This window comes from Triticum aestivum, chromosome 4B (assembly GCF_018294505.1).
Source record: "Triticum aestivum cultivar Chinese Spring chromosome 4B, IWGSC CS RefSeq v2.1, whole genome shotgun sequence".
Lineage (NCBI taxonomy): Eukaryota > Viridiplantae > Streptophyta > Magnoliopsida > Poales > Poaceae > Triticum > Triticum aestivum.
Window position 1 is genome coordinate 473066653 of NC_057804.1, and position 7023 is coordinate 473073675.

Here is a 7023-nt window from a genome sequence, read left to right on the forward strand (position 1 = left end):
CTCTTTTTCCGCAGCCTTGGTTGGCGCTCCCTTGTTACGGATAGTTCTCGACCTAGAGCTCTGCTCACCTGCCATGGCAAGGACGGACAAAGAAGAAGCACTTATGAGGAGGAAAGGTAGAGTAATTTTTGGTTAGGTAGTTCCCCTTTTTATAACCTAAGTACTAGCACTAGTACTAATACCTGCATAGTGGGAACACGTTCAGGTTTGGTACGTACTAGTAGGTCTGAGCAGGCTTTCGAATGGGATGGGAACAAGGTAAAGATTAATTGATGGTTTTGGTTTCGAGGCCCGAAACGGCTCCCGATGAGTTTAGTGGAACATAAATTTCAAGTAGACTACACTGCTCAAATGCGTAAATATTATGTTACTGCCAAAAATTGGCACAAAATACGAAGGAGACCAATGGAAGTACTACTAGCAACCCATGATTTAACTACTCGCATGCGCGCAGTGAAGTAGTAATGTCTTTCTTCCGCCCTCACGTCCACTCCATTTGCATGCGCTGTATTAATTGACCATCAATGAAGTGAATGACTTTACACGCGTCAAATTATCACAAGGGGTGGATCTTGGTACAGAATTGCGTCCGCCCATGTACCCGCGTGTGCGTGCGAGGGAATGAGTGCGTGCATGGCATGCGTGCACATCTTCGCTTTGTGCATGTACCGACAGTATGGCTCAGGGAGGACAAGTACATTCTTCTGGAACCAGCAGCACGTCACTGTGATCAATCCACACAAGGAGGTCGCGACAACGCCTCCACATGTGCCACGTGGCTTCATGAACTGTAAGAGAGACACTGTGTAGCGTGCCATTGGAATTCTAATTTACGTGTTTTGCACATACTCGAAGTACTAGTAAGGTACACGTGCATTGCACGCATCAGATTTTGCAACAAAATTATGAATAAATACCACACTATAGCATGTAAGCTCTGAGTCATATATGCCTGATGTAGACCTTCATTTAATTCTTATAGTTCATCTCATTCAAAGTCAATTAGTTTCTATAAAAAAGCTAAGGCCTCTTGGATTCGTAGGATTTCCAAAAGGCGGGAATAGGAAAAACATGGGATTATAGTGGAATGTCGTCTTGAATCCTACAGGATTGTATGAGTGTTTGATTGTGCATAGAAAAAACGCAGAATTCTTTCAAAGAGGTTTGAGTGGATGGGATGTTTCCTATGAAATCTAGTGCAAATGAATCATATGGAAGAATTCCTATGGTTTACAATCCTACGAATCAAACAACCAAGATAGGAAAAATTCCTAAGGATTATAATCCTCCAAAATTCCTTTGAGAATCCTTTGAATCAAAGAAACCCTTAATCTATTTTATGATTCATGGAATTGTGCGTTGTAAAGCATAAAGTAAAAAACAAATAATGGCAATTCAACTAGAAAAAAAAGTTTGGGCAGTTATGATACGGAAGATTCTAGAACAAAGGAGAACCACTATTGTTTTGAGGTTTGTGCATTATGCTTAAGTTCAACTATGGAGTCTGCTAGATTGTACATGTGGCAAAATCCGGTGGGGGGCTAGAAGATGGTTCGACGGGCCGAGTGGAGGGAGACTATGAAGGAGTGCACAAGTGCGAGATCCATATTTAGAGAGAGGGGGCGAGAATGTGCGCTGTTGCGCGCAGTGGCGGAGCCATGAAAAATAAATGAGCTAGGGGGCCAAGCATTGCTAATGCTTTACGAGGAGGGTCAATTCATGAACTTAAACCATTTTTAGCAGCAATTGTCTAATGATCACATTCATATTAGCCTCGATATATAGTGATGTTAGGGGAGCAGGGCCCTTGCTGCCCCCTGTCTTCGCCATTGTGCGCGCGTCTGAGAGATGAAGCGCAAGGCATGGATGATGAGAGGGGGACGTTGGATATATAGTTAATGTGGGTGTATTAGCTATATATGTTAATCCTATATAGAGAGGTATAGAATGATCGATGTGGACGTGGGAAAGAGGGTGAGAACTCACTGGATATATCGATTGATCGGTTTGTGTGGAAAACTATGAAAGACCTACCTATATACACACAGACATAAAGGAAGATCGGTCGTTGCGCATGCACGCGTGAGACATAAAGAATGCCCGATATGATGGAGAGGGGTATGTGTGTGGGTGTGTGCCTTCATGGGAGACCGACCTGAAGAAAAAGATTGCATGTGTGTGGTGGATAATGCCGACTGGTAGTGTGTGTGCATGCATGCACGAGAGAAAGTTAGTGGTACAATTATAAAGAGAAGACGATTGTGTGGGTGTAAAAGACTAGGTGAGGTCATAATCAATGTAAAGTTGAATTCAAATATTTGAATAAGAGATCCTGATGTTTGAAACCCATGCATGCATGAATATAACGGAGATCTGCGCGGTGTAGTTTGGAAACGAGCATGTTGTAATGTATACACATTGAACAAGGCCAGACTGATTTGAATTTGAGATACAAATGGCAGACATCGTTTCGCCACGTCGCATCCGTGCATGGACACATTATTCTAATTGGAGATGATGTGTGGCTTTCGTATCACATATCTATATCTATACTCCTATATATATTGTATTTTATATTTTTTATATTGTGTGCGGGTAACTTTAACTTTGAAAGATGGTCGTTGGATGAGTCGAATCCGATGGTCCAGAGATGGCAAATTTGAGCACTACTAGCCATTGGATATCATCTAGATTCCACCAGATTTTGCCACATGTATAATCTAGAAGACTCCATGGTTGAACTTAAGCATAATGCACAAAAATCAAAACACAAGCACTTCTTCTTTGTTCTAGAATCTTCCGTATCAGAATTGCTCAAATGTTTTTCTACATGATTTTCCATTATTTGTTTTTTACTTTATGTCTTACAAAGCACAATTCCATGAATCTTAAAATAGATTAGCTTTCTTATAAAAACTAGATGATTTTGAATGAAATGAACTATAAGAATCAAATGAACATCTACATCATGCATATATGACTCAAAGCTTACATGCTACAATGTGGTATTTATTCATAATTTTGTTGCCAAATCTCATGTGTGCAATGCACGTGTACCTTACTCTAGTCTAAATGGTGTTTGTGTGTGTGTTGTGCGTGTTGAGGTGCAAAATGTCTTTTTTTTGTACACGTTAAGCTTGTTCTCCCGAAATTTCAAGTCGCGCCTTGTTATGCCAAAATTTCAAGCTAGCATCTCTGTCTATCATGCTGCAAAACTCCCGCCTCTTCAACTCGCGCCTTGTTACCCGGAAATATTTAAGATATATCTTTGTCTCGTTGTGCTCCGACAACTCCCTCCATCTCAACCCGCGCCTTGCTATTCCAAAATTACAACACGCGCGAAAACTCCCACCTCCTGTGAAATCCCGACACGCGAAATGCCCATGGTACCCCTGAACCGAAAGAACTGCCTCAAATCGGTGGGGGTACTTTTGTAACTTACCCCGCATTTCGGACAAGCGCGTCCCTAAGCCATGGTTCCCCACTCCCATCCCAACCGCCCACCCATTCATACACCGAGGCCGCGAAAACCCGCGATGAAGCCCCACACCCTCCTCCATCCGCCACCCAGCCGGAGCCTCTTCCCCGACGACGTCATCCACAGCAACACCTCGACGTCCCTCATCCACCGTACTGGATGAGGATCCATCGTCGATCTCGTTGTCCCGCCGGTTCAGCCACCCTGTCCTCCACCTCCAAGGAGCTGCCCTGACATTCCCCTTGTCTTTTGCGCCACCTCCATTCCCACACTGCCGTCTTCACCTGCACCACCGAAAGAGCATCATCATCACCGTTTCCTCGGATGAAGCTGCGGCCTAATTGGCGCCAGCAAAGAGGTTGTACACTAATCGCCACATTTTCTTCTTGATTCGATCTCAGGGTGCTGTCGACGCTCGGTCTCGAGCCGACACGGCGTGACTCCATCCACGGCGGCGTCGCCGGCCACTTCCTCCATGGCATCGCTCCCTCTGCGGTGACCTCCACATCAATAGGAGCTCCTGCTGCTTTAGCTCTCGCTCGCGCTGCTGCTCTGCTCTTTCTCTCGGTACCCTGCCTGGTCTGCTCTTGCTGTTACTCTTGCTCGCGCTGCTGCTCTCGCTCTTGCTCGTGCTTGCGATGCTGCTCTGGTTTAGCTACACTTCAGTCAACTGAATCGACTTTTGGGTCAGTCGATTTTCAGGGGGTGGGTGGGCTCGCCGGAGTGAAGGAAGAACCAGCCGCAGTGGGCAGGGGGGCTCACTGGAGAGGTACCCCACTATCTATCTTAGGGTTTAGGGTGGGGGCAGTGGTCGCCGGCGGTGGTGGGGCGGTGGCGTGGGGATCGTCGAAGAAAAAGCTCGGCACGGGGGGCCTAGAGGGATGGTCGAGGCGGCGGTGGACCGGCGGTGGGGGTGTTTTCGGGGCGAACGGGGCGGCGCACCGCCGGCTGCGGGCGGGGGGGCTGCTGTTTGGCCGGTGGTGGCTGGCCACTCAGGGGGTGGAGGTTGAAGATGAACTGCAGGCCCTTGATTTTGTATCCAACGGCTGCAAAATCGACTGACCAGAGATGAAAAAGTCAGTCAACTGACGTGTAGCCTCACCTTGCTAGTGCATTTAGTTTCGACAGTAAAATTCAGTTTCGACAGCAAAATTCAGTTTGGACAGTTAAGTTCAGTTTCGACAGTTAAATTCAGTTTCGACAGTTAAGTTCAGAGATGAGCGGCTGATGTATTTTACATCGAGCACTTTGTGGTTATGTATTTTACGTCATGTAATTGAGATGCTATTAGAATTCCACTCAGGTTAATGTTATCTCTCTTGTCCTGCTTCAGCCTCGGCGTCGTACAACTCACCGGAGCTGCTCCAACGACGAAATCCTCCATCACAGCGGAGCAGTACCTCGGGCTCCATCTCCATACGCCTAAGATCTTCTTCCCCTCCTTCGACAGCCAAGTCAGCTGGAGCATCCTCACCGGCCAACCCAATCATGCTGAGATCGACATGGCTTCACCAAAGAGGTTGTACATTTGTTGCATCTCTTTTTTACTCTACATGTTATATATATTGTCCACTGAGCACACGTAGTAACATGAAATGCGATTATTTTATCCTACTATATGACAAGAAGTGAGGTACCAGGCAACTTAGCTATTCATGATGGACTCTCTTGAACGCCATCATTATTTATCTCTGCGCGTTTGAGCTATGCATTTGTCGATGGGCCTCGGAGTTGAGCTAGTATGGTAGTGGCCTGGGTCCAAAGTAATAGAAGTATCACAAAAACATTTTTTAGTGTAGGATTTCCCTTGCTCAAGCCTGCCTACTAGAATCGCCAGTGCTTGAAAGGAAAAGTGAATGAAAAACATATGAATTGGAAAATTTCCTATGGTACTACTTTTCATGAATTTGGTGCAAAGGAATGGAGCAAAGGAAAACTATAGGATTTGTTCCTTTAGTGTCTCCTTGAAAGAAAAACCGTAGGAATTCTAATTTCCACTTGTCCTCCTTTTCATTTTCCTATTCATCAAGCACAAGACTAAGAGATAGTAGCATAATAGCATTATAACCGTACATTTTTTGTGATTTGACTTAATCTCACCATGCTTTTTTGCATCCTGTGATCTTCCAATTCTTGTGAATCAAACACCCAGATTGGCAAAAATCATGTGTTTTTAAATTCTCTATTTTGCACGTGCATTCCTATCGTATTCCTGTCTATTTCCTATCCCTGCATTGTTAGAATCCTCAAATTTAAACAAGCCCTTACTCAATTACTTCTGTTACATATATGTGTCAAAGAAAACCTTATGTGGTTTGTCCTGCTCTTGCGGCGTTGTGTTCCACCCAGCTCAGCTGCTCCAATGACGGAAGGGTTCACCACAGCAGGGATCCGCTCTCCAGACTGTCTTTCACCACCTCAGATCTTCTTCCCTGCTGCCGGCAGCCACGACAACTGCATTACCATTATCAACTGAGCAGATGACCTTGAGGACTACACGGGTCCGCAAGAGAGGTCGCACTCTTCCGTGTCTGCTTACGTTATGCATCGCTTAATATGATTACATGCTACATTATCGTCGTGTTCACCTATTAGACTCCGAGTCGGGTCCAAACTAATGCTGAAACTTGAGTTTTTAAATGGTTGTGGGGTACATGTTGGGGCAGCAATCAGTACTATTTGTCTACTATCTGGTTAATCTCGGGTGTCTACTATGAGTTCCATGTTGGGTGCAAACAAACATTAAAGGAGCCATTATCTGTATTTTTTAACTAAAGCTATTATCTGCCTGCTATCATTGGTTTTGGGTCTATCCACAGTTTGCTACCATCACTCTGGATTTGTGCATGCACTCCTTACATAATCTCACTATGTTTTATTCCTATGCATGCCAGTTATTGTACACAATGGAACTGGTCATGTAGAGCAAAAGAGACGATCCTTGCATGGCAATAAAATTTCATGCAGACGTCGCTCCATGGTGGGCGCAAAGGCAGCCCCACCTCCACCCATTTCGGATCGTAATCAAGAGGAAGATAACTGTTTTGAGGGGGATTCTCAGAAGGAGAAGACCACTCCTCTTTACCCCATGAGGTCTTCGCTCTAACTTGGCATGATGATGTTGGTAATATCATGCATATGGTGCCTTACATTGCTTACTGTATACATTAAAGATGTCATCTGCTTAGTTTAGACATGCTTTATGTCAATGCCATCTGTTTAGTTTCTTTATCGTATATGTGAATCATGCAATGCCATCTTGTTTAGCCAGGCATCATATATGTGAATTTTGCAATGCCACCCTGGTTAGCCAGTCATCTTATATGTGAATTATATCATGCCATCATTTTTTATTACGTGTTAAATTTGTCAACAATTTTAGTACATTCAATTACTCTTCCTGTGCATCAGCCATTCGGCACAGTCATGGAAAAATCTGGAGTGGAAACAAGGTCTTCAGAGCAAACAATGCTATCTGATGAAGCGCATGTCTTGGTGGTTACTGATAGCTCCTCAGAGGAGGATTCAGAGAAGGATGACCATTC